Source organism: Gavialis gangeticus, unplaced genomic scaffold (assembly GCF_001723915.1).
Source record: "Gavialis gangeticus isolate Ggan-Ray unplaced genomic scaffold, GavGan_comp1, whole genome shotgun sequence".
In the NCBI taxonomy this organism is placed as follows: domain Eukaryota; kingdom Metazoa; phylum Chordata; order Crocodylia; family Gavialidae; genus Gavialis; species Gavialis gangeticus.
Window position 1 is genome coordinate 29,453,307 of NW_017728993.1, and position 15,390 is coordinate 29,468,696.

Genomic DNA, 15,390 nt, shown 5'->3' on the forward strand with positions numbered 1-15,390 from the left:
GGGGAAAAAAAAAAAAAAAAAAAAAATCAGGTGAAGACTACACAGCAATGAATAAAGGAAAGGCAAATGGGCAAAAGGACAAGGACAAAGAAAGAGTTCACACTGATGAGGAACAGTCAAGTTCTTGAGTACATGACAAAACTGTGCCTAATCCAGCTATGGTATACAGTACAATCAGTAGGAAACAATAAAATATTTGCAAACAAACATCAGAAACCTAGGAACTTAAATTATTGGTGGAAGATATGAAGATGGACACAACTGGACTCAGAGCTGAAATTGGATAAACAAAGACAGCTCTCTTTCTCTCATCAGGGAGAAAAATGCTACCAGAAATTATAGCATTATTGGAGGTCAGCTTCTGAGCTACAAACTACAAAACAAATGCTACTAACAATCACAGGGCCTGGATAATCCTGAATGTGATAGCTAACCAAGGCTAACAAGAAGCAATACTATTTTTGGCGTGGCTGGTAAGTCACAAAGTGACTAGTCACAAAATATGATGTTGAATAAAATGATCCCAGACAAAGAAAGCGAAAATGGTAGAAAATATAACACTGGTATATAAAGGTCATGGGAAACTAACTTAAGAGTCTTCTTTGATACCTGATTTTCTAGTGAAAGGAAATGTTGATGTTCCTTATCCAGACTTCAATAAAGCCTTTTGTTATATAGATAGACAAGAAACTATTAGTTAAGATGGAGAAAGTAGGCTCAGTAGAGAAACTGGCTCAAAGAGAGATCCCAATGGGTAGTGAAGGTTCTGGGAAGTGTTGAAGCATCAAGCTGGATAATAGTAACGTTCCTTTGGGACCAGTCCAGGCAACAACCTTGTTTAATATTTTCATTAATGATCCTGACACAAATAACAGGAGCGTGCTCGGGACACGAAGCTGGAAGGCATCATCAATAAGAGAAGCAAGTTATTATAATGACCTTGAGGACTGGCATAACAGAAACAGGATACAATTCAACTGTTCACTATGTACTGTTGGGGACTAACAACACATACTGCAGCTATCAGCTGGGAAAGCATCAGCTGGAAATGACTAACCAAAAAGGACCACGGTATGCTACTCAAATCACTGGATAACAATGAGTCACCAATATGATGTAACCATGAAAAAGTTAAATACAACCCTAACCCCATCCATTATGTGAAGTTTTTCCAGTAGAGCCAGGAAAGCGTTAGTAGTACAATAAATATGCCAAGTAGCATCTCCCTCATCTGGAAAATTATGTACAATTCTGTCCTATGAGAAGAGACAGAAAGACTTGGCTATTTTAGCTTAACAAAACAAAGACAGGGAGGGAGTATGACAGCTGTCTACAAACAGACTAGAAAGGGTAGACAGCAGGGAGAGAAAATAACTATTTAAGCTAAAGGACAATACTGACACAAAAATAAATGGGATAAACTATGAATAAATTTAAGACTGAAAAGTTTCCTAGCTACCATATTTGTTCACATATACCAAACCCCTGAATACAACATGCACCCTGTTTTTGGAAGGCTCCAAGAAGGAAAAAAAAAAAAAAAATCTCATCTTGGAGCATGGGTAAGTTCCCGAGGTCTGGGGTCTTTGGGTCTGTGGCCAAATGCTGGGTCTGACCCTCTGCGCCAGCCCAATCTAGTGCAGAAAGGATGGGGCTGCATGGCACACCAGGGCTGGGATTGTACAGTTGGGTTAAATCCAGTATGCCAGGGCTGGGACCACAAAGCGGGTTCAGATGCAGATTCGCCCATGTGCTGGCCTGATCCGGCATGCGGTGCCAAGTCAACTGGCTGGGAGGCTCCCCAGGGGTCTAGAGATGTGTCAATAGGGGAGCAGTGGAAGCACTAATTGCCATGCACAGCAATTAACACAGCCACCTCTTCCCTGCTGCTGAATCTCTGGACATTTCATATATGCATGAAAATACAGTATTAGAGCAATCAGGTTTATTGCTCCTAATAAAAATATTGGAAAGCTGTTCTAGAACCTAACTGGTTTTAAAATGGAGCTCGCTAAGTTTATCAAAGAGATAATGTAATGTGCCGAAAATAGCAGGAGCTGCGACTCATGACCCAAGAGGTTGCTGTCAGTCCTGCCTCTATGCTCACTAGCCTGGAACTTGTACTCTATGTTGAATGCCTATGTCCCACTGTAGGAGTGCTCAACCCTCAGCCCATAGGTGAGATCCAGCCCACAGCACCATGGCATTCAACCCATGAGGCTCCCCATAGGTCCAGAAATTTGGCACTGCTCTCCTGCTGCCAATTTTCCATACACTTGCAGGGCTCTGATCCCAGCATGCAGGGCTGAGCAGGGGCAATGCCAAGACCCAGGACCCAGTCCTGGTGCGGGGAGCCAGGAGGGGCTAGTACCAGGTCCCCAGGGCCCAATCCCAGTGTGAGGAGGTAGTGCCGAGCCCTCAGAGCCCCACCCTGCTGGGCAGGGGCCAGAGGAAGTGGTGCCAGGACCCAAGAAGACGTGGGACTCATTCCAGCCCAGGGAACAACCCTATGCCATTCATCTGGCCCACAGGACGAAAAGGTTGAGCACCACTGTCCTACTGCAGACAGAAGTAGAGTGAGAGCTTCTCAAAGAAGAAAGGTTTCAATATTCCCTTTTTATTAGAAAATGTTGAACAATGTAAGTTACCACCTGCTCCTCCTGCGACAATCATTTACAACTAAACTCAAATGTAATTCACGCTGGCAGTGTTTTTCAAATAAGGAGTCTTATTTAAGTTTACTTGGGTAATGTTACTACATCAGAACTGGCAACTGGTATTTCAAACTAAGTCCCAGTTCCAAATTCAAGTTTTGCAAACATTTTGCCAAGTATTAGTTGCCAAACTCAATGGATATTAATGACGAGCGATGCCTCCGATACAATACTGTATCTCTCTATTATTGTATAACTTTTTAAAAATAAGCAAAAACAAAATCTTAAACTGCAGTGCTGAAATCCATTACTTTTAGTAAAAAAAAGTTAGATTTTTTTCCTACCATTTCCAAAGTGAAGAAAATATAAACTTCTGATGTTTGGTCTAATAGATGCCCATGGTGCCACTGTAATGCTATCAGTCACCATTGCTGAGAACCATGATGCAATTCAGATGACTTTTTAATTAGTTTATGCCAACACATTAGCAAGACTGGATACCTGTCAAGAAAAAGACAACAAGGTCAATAAAATATTTGAATAATCTTAAGTTTATTTATATGGCTAGTAAGAATTTCAGAAAGTGTATTTATTTATGTAGCACTGGGGAAGTAAAAGTTTCTCAAACAAGTTCTAACCAGTTTTATGAGCATCATAGAAAACAGCAAACATATGAACTAATCAAGAATGTAAAGTACCAAAACCAAAAAGATAAACGTGCTCAAGTAAGACATTTTTAAAATATTAAAATGTCTATCTGGCTTAGTTATTAGGTAACTAAGTACGTCCGATTCAATAATTAATGAACAATAAAAACGACTTAGAACTATACTAAAGATTTGAGAGAGGGTTTGTAGGGTTCACAGTACAGATTTCCTGTCCAAAGAGGCTTAAAACACAAGGAGGGGAGGAGGAAAGCCCAAGATAGCTGACTGAAAGCTATGATAGATATAACTATGAAATACAAAGGCTGTTATTTCAACTGCTGAATTCTCAATTAACCAAATAACCAACAGGTCATTAATTCTTAAGAAATAAAACAAAAATTGCTTTCATCATTATTTAAATTGTGGATCTCCAATTTAGGATTTTAATTTGTCCTGATATTTTAGTTAAACTGTTGGAACTGCAATATATTGCAGAGAAGCCTTGAAATTAATGAGCATAGACCCTTCCTTGGCCAAAACGTTAGACACCGACAAATGACAATATTGAAGAAGACAAGTCAGGTTACAGAAATGTCTGTATGTCCCCATTTATTTTACTTCCATTTAGCTATCCCACACGTTCATAAGAACTCGACCAACCAACCATATTTTAGGAGCATGGCAAGCATAGCAGCCTTCCTTGTAGCAATTCTCCAAGGAGAGCTGTTTAAACTTCTCAGATGATGCAGTGTTTGTCTTTTAATGCTGCTTTTCATCAAGCTCCTCATTCCTACTTGTACATACTACTCATTAGTGCCCCACTACATATTGTAACAAACAGCGCTACAGAAACTAACCCAGTAGCAGAACTGCAGGCTCAATACTGAGATTATGAAGTGGTCTCTGAGGCAGATGGTGCTTTTAGTGGTTTTTACTTATTCACAAAAAACAAACTGGCATAAAAGGGAGGAAAAATTAACAACTCTGCTCCCCCCCCCCACCTCCAATGACAGTTGAGCATCCAAGCAGTTCTCATTAACTGTTAACTGTCCGCCCCACTCTCCCTTGCTCATGCTTCCTTGGAAAGAGGGAGGTGATGGAGAGAGGGAAGGATGGTTAAGCATTGTGGGATACTGGTAAACCAAGAGATCTCCTTGTCCTGTTACACACAGTGCATCGTACTACAGTACGATGTAGAACGATGTACTACAGTGAAGTTCCCGCTTCTTCCACGAACATTTTTGTAGCAACAGGGAACATGTACATCTGTCCATTCAACTTCTATAATGCTACAAAGGCATTCCTTAGTGTTTGTGCCCTTTTTTAAAACTTGGAAAAAACCCCAAAAAACCTGGCCAAAACTTCAAGTGTGCCAAATTCAACACAATTTGCTGGGAAAAATCAATATTATTTTTACCTCTGGGCCCAGGGGCATCCCTAGGAGGGGGCAAATCAGGGCGACTGTCTCAGGCACCGCAGAGCTGGGTACAGTGGCCATGGTGACTCTGCACCCCTGCCGCTGGCTTTGCATTCAGCTGCTCGCTACTTCCCACCTTCCCCTCACCGCTGAACTGTCACTGCCAGGAGCTTCTTTGGGTCCGGGACGCATGAGATCGGAGGGGGGGCGGGGGCCCCGCACCCTGCTTCAGTTGGCTCTGTCTGGGCCTTTATTATATTTGGGTTATATATGAAAGCAAATTGTCACAGGAAATTTTAAAACAATCTTTAATATTTTGAGCCTGTTAGTGATCTCATCCTGATGACAGTCAAAAATGCCTCCCCTGACACCAGGAGTTGCACATTGGTAACATAAGGAAACGCAAGAGCAGAATTAGATTTATATCAAGTGATAAAGGAAAGGCAAGTGACATTACATAAATAGCATAACTTATTTCTCAATGAAATTATCTGTTCTATGAATAAACAAATCTAATTATATTTATTTAGTAAGGGTCTTAAATTTAACTAGCTAACCAGCACAAAACTGTGCAGCAACATTAACTGATAACAAAGGCAAGGAAGTGGCAGGTGACAGAAGGGTTAACACAGTGTTAGGACGGAGCAGGACAAGTCGTCTTGCACCACATCTAAAGCGCATCAGAGCAAGATCCACTGCAGTAAAAGGTGGACACCATGAACAGCTCCTAAGTTTCTATAGGCCAGGGACAGGCAAAATATGAGGCCTGCAGGCTGCCAGGGCCATTCTATCCAATTCACAGGGCCCATAAAAAGTTTAGAAAATTAATTTTTATCTGCTCCTGGCTGCCTGTCAAAGATGACAGGAGCCTGGGGCAGTAGGACCCAAGGGAAGCTGGCAGGACTCAGGAGCAAGGCCATCCCTGCCCCGCCTCTCCTAGGCCCCCCCAACCAGGAGCCTCCGCCTGCCATGGCGTGTGTGTATGTGTGCGTCCACGCAATGAGGGAGGGGGAGAAAGAGACAGAGAGAGCAATGAGGGAGGGAGGGAGTGTGTGTGTTCATAGGCGAGTCCCACATGCATACCCCATACACTTGCATGTACAACACCCTGCACACTGCTGTACATGCAGACCACCACACCGACACCCCCTCACACACCCCAGCCACCCTCCCCCACACATAGGCCCCCACAAACCCCATACCCACCCATACCCACAAGCTCCCTCACCCCACCCACACTCCCTACAGCACCCCTAAAAACCCCACACCCCACAAACCTATACCCCCCCAACAATATACAAGAGTAAGACTTCATTTTGAGCTACTGTGCAATCACCTCTATGTATACTACACAAACACATGTAAATCAGGACAGAACTATTGTTTAAAATCAAATTAATGAATGTTGTAGATGTTCGATTTTTAGAATATAATTTAGTATTTTTCTGGTTCTGAGATGACAAAATCCCTTACTGAAAGGAGTATTTCCACAGGCAAGGGGATGGACTTTGGATGGCAAAGGCTGGGGCTAAGGGGGTGGGACTTCCAGTCCCAAGATGGCCACCAGAGGGTGGGGCACCTGTCAAGGGGTGGGGCTACCCATGTGGCACTTGACAGCTTGCCAAAACTAGGTAAGCGGCCCTCTGCCCGAAATAACTACCCACCCCTGCTATAGACTTTAGAATAAAAATATCCATCTTTGCTCTCCACTTTTTTCCAACTCTTTAGTTGGTCTAATAAAAGTTATCACACCTAACCAAAGAACCTTAACTGCCTATGTCCTTAGACCAACATGGCTACAACCAACAATCCAGAAGCTTCATCTGCTTTTCCTGATCTGATATGATCCTCATTCCCCTAATCCAGTGGTTCCCAACCTTTTTTATACCACGGACTGGCAGGAGCAAGATGGGGGTTACAGCCAGCTGCCTTCCTCCCAGGGCTGCCCCACCACCCAGCTTTAACCCCAGAAGCCACTCACCTGGACAGACAGATGGGGGTCCAACCGGGAGGCTTGTGCCACGACCCAGCAACCAACCCTTCGCAGCCCAGTACCACAATCCGGCAGCCAACCCCCTGCAGCCCAGGAAACTCTGCCCTAATCAATTACCGTCCCCTTCCCTAAAAATCTATGAATGTCACATGAACAAGCTATTTGCATGCGTTTAAGAGGCACAGAAATTTATATGGTATCTTTCCAAAAAAAGAAATCTAAGATGCAGACATATTGGTTAAATTTGCTGTACACTGGGCTGTGCAACGGATAAGAAGGTCCCATCTTCAAAACACAAATTGTTAGCTTTTGGGGGAGGAAGGGGGGGGGGAGGAGGAGGTGGGTTAGCCTTTTCATACAAAGCGCTTTGCTATTTTATTTCATCCTGAATCAGGAAAATCAAAACAAAATTTGAAATGTTTTTCATGAAAATAAAATTCTAAAAAAGCTTTAGTGTTAAAAACTTTGAAATGAACAACAGATCATGTGCAGGTGGGCCTGTGACCAGCAATGTAGCTGGGAACCACTTTACTCTCTGCAGTAAATGGGTGAGGCAGCAGATGCAAGCCAAGTCTAGATGTTATGAGATAAGAGCAGGTGACTGCATCTTGAGAATGTCTCCCTGCCAATTCTAGGAAAAAAAAGGAGTGGGGACTACTGAAGCCATTGCCACAATTCTGAGCCAGGAAAAGCAACTTCATAAGCTAGAGCCATGGTTCTCAACCTTTTTTATACCAGCACCCATTTGTAAACATTGATGACCAGTCCTGACCCACTGCCCACCCTCTCCAGGCCCCAGGCCCACAGGGTTGGGGAAGGGGTGGGTGTGTGGGGCAGGGGAGCACCTTGCAGGCTGGAACTCTGCCAGCCTGCAAGGGAAAAGCCAGTTTCCCACATTTTTCTCCTTTAAAGGAGAATCCATTTTAAAAGTTTGTTTACAACCCCCTTTCATATATTCTTGCAACCCACTTTTGGGTTGTGACCCACAGGTTGAGAAATGCTGGGCTAGAGGACAGAGAAGAAGGAAAAGAGGGCCACAGTTCTCAGCTATTATTTTTTCCTTAGTATTACTTCCGTCTTTCTTGCTACCTGGGGTCTGAGATCTGTAACTAGGCAGCCGCAGCCTCGCTCAAAGCTACCTCACTTGCATGTGAGCCCATCAAAACATAACCACCTGTGCTTTGAAATTCCAGCAGGAATTTCAACTCTGGTAGGATCTTTCAAACCAGAAAGATCAAAAGGATAGCACAAATATAAAAATCAGTCCACTAGCCCTTGAGGTAGAGAGTCAGGAAAGGCCAAAAACTTATCCTTTTGAAAAAAGAGTTATGCTAGAGAAATAAGTTATTCGCCTAGGAAAAAAAAACCTGCATCATTTCTACAACTTTGCTGACCAGATTACAGTTACAGAACAGATAATCTAAAATCTTCCCAGGACTTGCTCCTCAGTATCCCAACAATCAACTCATAAAATACACTTCCCATATCTACACTGCAACTCATATACTGAAATGACAGCCACAAAAAAAAAAAAAAAAAAAAAAGAGAGAAATTATTCATAAATCTAGATGTGGAATTGTTCCATGAACAGGGCACACACAATGGTAAGCAAATCAAATATACTTCAAGCTCTTTTGCTGTGCTCCTTATATTTATGGGAACAGAGAAATTACCAGGAATATACTCACTCCCCAACCCCAGGGGGACTTAACATATGGAAAAAAACCCTCAGCAGTATCATCCCTTTCCACACCTGTGCCAGCCACAGCCTCACAATCACAATGGGCTTGTACTGGTGTCTGTTGTCTCTTGGTAAAGGGACGCAGAATGTCTCATTCTGCTTTTCCACGTTGCCTGTTGAGAGGCATAGTTTCATAGATACTACAGCACTTCCAGGTGGACAAGATGGGCAATAGCCAGCTGAGATAATGTTAGCCATCCTTTACTCAGGTGCCACTAAGAACAGAAGCCTGAGGCAGTGTGAACCAGCATCGTACCCTCCACCAATAGCATACTCCTGCTTGGGATAGAAAGAAGTCATGTGAGCCATTGCAAAACTCTTCAGTCCAAATGTCAACTCTTTCACCTGTACCCTTGGTCATTCATGTGCTGTCACTGCCAGCACCAGAAAGCAGCACTATTTTAGTTCATGGCGATCAGTTGCTCTCCCTGCAGCTGGCATACTGTTGCCTTCTTATTCTCTACTGCACTGCAGAGAAGAAGTCAATGGAAGATTAAAATCCAGGCTCTAAGTATATTGTCATCCATTAGTGCCCTTTCTTCCTGCTGCCCTGGAGATAGTGAAGAGCCTAAATAAAAGCAACCTCATATGATGCAGGTTTAGATAGAGACATTCTGTTACCCTCTTCCTTGTCAGCTCTTGTCCCCTGAGAAGTTAACTGCAGCTCAATAAAATACACGAGATGTCTGCTTCAAAGTGAATTCTCCTAGTTCCCTACCTTTGCTGCAAGCTGTTCATGCAGCAGGGCTTCTCTGCTTAGACCAAACCTGGAGTTTCTTTCTTGTACTTTAACTATTCACTGGGAGAAGGCTGTTTGTGAACAGCTGAAATTTTCAGTGTTTACTTACACAGATCTCAAGACTGCAGCTGGGAAAAAATGGGCATGTAGCAGTGTAATCTGAAAGCAGCATGAAAAAAAACCCACCAAAGAGACTTTGGTTTTTCAGGGGACTCAGACAATTGCTACTCTAAAATCCAAGTTCATTTTGTAAAATAGTTGTACAGGGCAGATTGGTTGCTTTGTATAGGTAAGGTAAAATAAATTGAACTATTACTACTTCACAGGGCCAAAGAGCCAACATACATTACAATGTTCCAAAACCTGTAACATGCTAGGCTAGAGGAAACCTCTTAGAAGTTGCTGAAGCATTTCCTTCACTCTGGTTTCAGACTCAGTGGGTGCGTCTACATGAGACACTTAAATGTGCAGTAGACTAATTCTACTGCACATTAGCATCACTAAAAAGGTGTGCGCCAGCACTACCGTGCTGTAGCACCGGTTACTATACACTGAGTTCATGTACTAAGCTTAATGCGCAGTAACTACAGAGCATTAATGCATGTGTAGACACACCCAGTACCACGCAATCAAAAGTAAAGTTCAGTCACACAGAGAGAAAAATAACTACACTATACTAATCAAAGAACACACAAAAACAACTTGTGACATACTACAGGGAAACTAGAAAAGAAATATCAAAGATCCACATGAAATAAGATGCCCATTTTGAATCTGAATGCAATGAAATGTTAATTATCTGAAAAGTCAATTAACCAGAAGGTTTTATATCAACTAAAAACCAAGAAGTCGTGTCCACCAGTATAATAAAAGTTCTGTGTCCAGTAATGTACTTTGACATACTCTTAACCTTCTCTTTAACTCATGCAGTGGCAGTTAGTCAAAAACCTCAGTGAAGTGTTGAAAATGAAAAGTGATAGACTATCTGGAAAAACTGATCACCTAGAACGATGGTAACATTTATTATTTCACACAATCAACATTACAGTGAAATACAAAAGTTTTTTTCATTTTAAAATTTTATCAAAGTAGACATTCTGCACTTTGTTTGATTCACCAATATTGAATCTTTGGTAGGAAAAAAAATATTATTAAGCTTTATATCAGTATTGTCTGAAATAACAGATAGAAAATGACAAACAGATTTGTCACTATCATCAGTACACCGAAAGTTGAGATAAGAAAAATTATAGTTCACTGACTTGCCATACCTCTACTAACGTTTTACTCCTGTACAGAATTACTTGTTATATAATACTGCAGCTGGTGCCCATTCATTCTCTTAAATGTTTTTCAAATACTTCTATTTAATATGAAGATGCCTATTTAACAGAAACCCTAAACCTATTTTTCTTATGTCTGATATGTAAATAATGATGAAAGAGAAACAAACTGAGGAGGTAACATTTACTCTTTCAGCTTGGTAATAAAAGCACTGATTACATAATTTCCAAAAAAAATCTTCCATGAAATCGTATCAACAGATTTCACAGAGTTTCTTACAAAGAATTGTTTTATGGATAACACATGTGATCACCTTACATTTCCAGCTAGATCTAGTTAGTGCCCAAGATCTTTTTTTTATGATGGCACTGTTTTACACTTGATTTAACCATTCTGAGCTAAAGTCATATTTTGCAACAAAACCTACCAAAGAGAAAAATAAAACAAAAATTGAAGTATGCAACATGGAAGGAAACAGAACTGAAGATAATGAAGACTAGTAATGAAGCAAAACCAAGTTCTCCTTAATATTGATTAGACTGACTCAGGGTAGATTTTTTTTTACTGGGGTTTATTTACTGCCATTAATTCAAAGCCTGTCAACAAAGCAAGTTGGAAGATGTTAGGCTTCTGAACTATGAAAAGGAGTCTTTTTTGCACCAAACAATAAATCCAAAGCAGTGAAATGCACAAAAATGTACATTTTGTAACAACTTTCTATGCTGCCCATAAACTTTTAACATATTTTGTGTTTCAAGAAACAGGATTCCCCACCTTACTATATACCTAGTATTTCTATTTGATTTCAATGTATTGCCAAGAAAGTATGTGAATCACACTGCAAATTGAAAGAAAAAAAACAGAAAAGTTTAAAATATCACTCCCTTGCTATTAAGCAAACAGTGAAGAATAATTACAAAAATATGAGTAAGCTAGTTTATGTTTCACATAAAAGCCTTCAGATCTGTGTGACAACTGATTAAAACTTCACAGTCTAAAAATCAAACAGAGAACATGAAGAAAGACTAATGAACAAAGCAGAGGGGAGGATTATCACAGTGTAAAGCACATGTAGTTTGACATTTCTGGATTAAGAATGAGCAAAAGAAGGTAGTACTAAACTGATTTTTTTGAGCAGAGCTGGTCAGGAATTTTTATTCAAAAGTCCCTTCAAATTTGCAGTAGAAAATTTCAACGTTATTAAAACTGTAATTTTGTATTGTGACACATCCAAATGATGCCTGTTTGGAAAACAAAGTGAAACGAACAGGCCCTTTTGAACAAGCAGCCAGCAGCAACATGAACAATTTTATTGGGACACTACAAAGTGTCAAAGCTGTTACTTTTTATCCCAGATTGGGATGACTTTTTTCTGGAAAAAAAGTCTTCCTAAGAACAGAAATGCTGTTTTCTGGTCACCTCTAATTTTGAGGAGAGAGTGCACAGGTGAGTCTGCTTAGCATGCAAGAAGTAATGATGTGCTCTATGTGCTTAGATCTGTATGCAGGTGGTTTCCTTAACTGATACCTAAGAGAACATCATGAAAATGGTATAGTGATTAAAGAGGAAGGAGGTAAACAAAGGGAGCAACAAGGTCTGAAGCAAGGGTTGACAACCCCTGGCACACACAGATGCCAGAGCACAGCATGCAAAGCCATTTTGCTTGGCACGTCACAGCCAGCCCAGGCTCTGGGCAGGCCCCTGGTGCTGACCACAGAGCCTGGGCTACTCCTGGCAAACAGACAGGAGGTTGCAAGCAGCTACACCAGGGTCTGTGGAACCCCAGCCAGGCTCGCTGCCAGTAGCAGGTGCATGCGCACCTCAGGGCAGACAGCGGGGAAGGGGCAAGGGCTGCGCTACCACAAGAATCAGGCCCCTGCTGGCTCCCCCACCATCTGCCCTGGTACACCAACATCTTACAAGTAAAGGTTGAAGGGCTTTTTGGCAGTCTGCCCAAAAATGTGGCTGACCCCTGAAGAATTGCATTCTGAAGACTGCACAGACCACTGAAGATCAGATGTCAACACAGACAAGGGGTAACAAGGATATTTATTTATTTTTTTATATCTTTTATTGGACCAGCTGTATGGGTGCGAGAGATGTTTGACAAGCTTTCTGGCAATGTGTTCCTTCTCAGCTTGATTTTTTGGACTATCATAGCTCAAACAACACTCCAGTCCTATTGCAATAGAGATAACGGAATGTAAAGCTAGAGGCAACAGACATTGATTAAGTGAATAAGTACTTGCTCCCTTTCCGCATGAATTCAACTCCAGAAACTAGTAAATGGGTTGTTCCTTAAACCCTGAGTAATTCTGAATCATTATCTTTTTTAAAATACTGGTAAGCTCAACAAAAATAAAAATCAATTCTGTTTCTATATTTCTTCACCTCAAACACTTCTGTCTTTTTGAATTTCATGTGAAAACCTCTTTCATGCCTAATGATTACCTTGTATTTTTCTATATTCAAGGACTTCCAAGGATTTTCTTTACAGAGCACATGAATAACATTTAAATTATTTTCAGTGTTCACATAAAGTGCATCTGGATATCTTACTGGCAATGTTCTTGCAGTTGCACATAGAAGGGAAACTTGCAGGAAGAGTGAAAAGTGAACAATATTAGTTATTGTAACTGATCAGTAAAACAATAAGAACATGCATTACATGGCTTTAGCTACTCCACATATAATGGCAGACAAAGTATATGAGACTCTGTCTCCTGTTCCACTTTCTAACCTTTTGCTCCAGTCCTCCTTGACTTTGCCAGCCTAACCACCTCAATTAAGTCTCCATCAGCAATATTCTTTGCCTTCACTTGTTATTTTTATCCCAACACCTCTACTCTTTGATGACCTACATAACAGAATCTCCAATCTATGTTGAGTAATATGTTTTACAAATAAAGATTTATTTGATTTATTCCATCCCTTTTGTTGTTAGAATGCCCCCAAATCAAACTTTATGGTATCTTTTTCACACAAATATAATCATGTTTCAACCTAATTGTTATTTGATACTGCTCAGATACTAGGGAACAAACTCCATATTAATGGCTGCAGCATAGCATAATTGGGGTTCTAAGATTTTGTATAATTTAGCTACTTTGGAATAACTTGAGTAGCATTACTGCTTATTCAATGTCCAGTTATTTTGCTTATATTGCCAATTATTGTTCTTCTGATCTTATTTCTTAATGCAATTCTATTTTAAAAACTTTTATTATGAATTACAACAAATTAATCAGTAACACCCTGCACTTGTTTTGTTTATCACTAAATTTAACAAGAGATCACTTAACAAACAGTGAAATGAAGTTACCTTTGGGATATACAAAGCAGCTGTTAATTGCTGTGTAGTACTGTGGTACATTATTAAAGATACGAAGTCAACTGTATATACCAGAAGCCACAGGGAGTATTTATATAAGCAGCATAATAATCACCCATACATGGATGCTTAGAACCGTGTTTCTCAACCTGTGGGTTGTGATCCAAAAGTGGGTCACAAGAATATATAAAAGGGTTGCAAACAAACTTTAAAAATGGATCAAACTTTAAGCCTCATCTAAAAGATGGAACCCTGCAACAAAACGAAAGGTAGCATCTACTCCATCTCCAATCTCATGTCAGGGTTTTGGTTCATCACTGAACCAGAGAAAACAGTTCCATTTAATCACACTCCCTAGAAAATCCACGTGTTTCAGCATTCTCATAAACCAATGACGCTCCATCTCCAGCCCATGGCCATGTCACACAGGCCACAGGGCTCTTGATACATCTGGAAATTTGACAGCCAGGGGCTGGTGGCAGCATTACTTGCCATGGCTTCCAGAGTTGCAGGAATTAACACTTTCACTGCCCTCCCAGCACTTAATTTCCAGGCACATGGGGAATTCTGTGAGCCAGATGACGTGGCCCCATGCACCAGCCCCAGGCTGGATCTGGCCACTGAGCTGACTCCACTCATGTGGCCTGCAGGACCAAAAGATTAACCACCACCACAACATAAAAATGTTGTCCCTGTCCAATACAGCTTAGAGCCTCCAAGAAATGAGTTTACTAAATTAGTTTCAGAGTCTGCTGCTTTCCTTCTAGATTCAATAGATATAAATATAAACCAAGTCTTTACAAAATGAAAAAACTGAAAAGATCATATTCAAAATAGATCGTTTGACTTAAATACTTATGTCAACGATAATGATTTAAGTTACATAGTCATATAATTATTATAAATATGGTGAGGCTCCAGGTCAAGAGATATTCTGAGATTTTAGCCATCTGCAACACAGTAAGATTTTATTACATCTGGTCCAAACGCCATGGTGATTTACTACTACTCAGATTGTACTGCTTATGTTTATTTAGGTTAGTTCACATGATAGTCCATAGAAAAGGCTAAAGATAAGAAAAATTTAAACCAAGTGGTTAGAAAAGTCTCTTTCATAAGCTATTAGAATTATTCTGACAACATACTAGTTAGATTGTAAGAGACTATTCTACATTGGCAAAGAAAAGAAATAGGTGATCTAATCACTTAATTGATAAATCTACTGATCCAGGCAGATCAGTCCAAATGTTACTTGGAAAGTTGTAAGTTATATATACTACTTGTGAACGCATAATTAAAAAAAAAAAGGAGCAATCATATTGAGCATATGCCTTATGGAAGGTCTCCTAACAAACAAAAAGTAGTATTATTTTCTTTATAATTTTATACCTGTTAAAAATTCAAACATGGGTTGTTTAATAGTGACAAATGAGAAATTCAGCTTTTTATACATCACCCTATATGCATTTAATATTGCAGTTCTACTACCTGACAAAAGACAGGAATTTAGATTATCATAAATCAAAAGTGTGTTCTTTGTTGTAGCCACTACAAGGTACTTTTCATCACTAGTAAGTTTCATTC

At 40.4% G+C, this 15,390-nt stretch overlaps 1 protein-coding gene across 3 annotated transcripts in view; it reads right to left on the reverse strand.

The window, feature by feature from the left end:
- The window catches only part of ZZZ3 (zinc finger ZZ-type containing 3), a 123,906-nt gene that overhangs the window by 63,752 nt on the left and 44,764 nt on the right, over positions 1–15,390 (reverse strand). For all 3 annotated transcript variants that reach the window (XM_019501472.1, XM_019501471.1, XM_019501470.1), the window contains exon 2: positions 2,999–3,155. The gene's annotated coding sequence lies outside the window, so the exon portion shown is untranslated. The remainder of the gene's footprint in view (positions 1–2,998; positions 3,156–15,390) is intronic.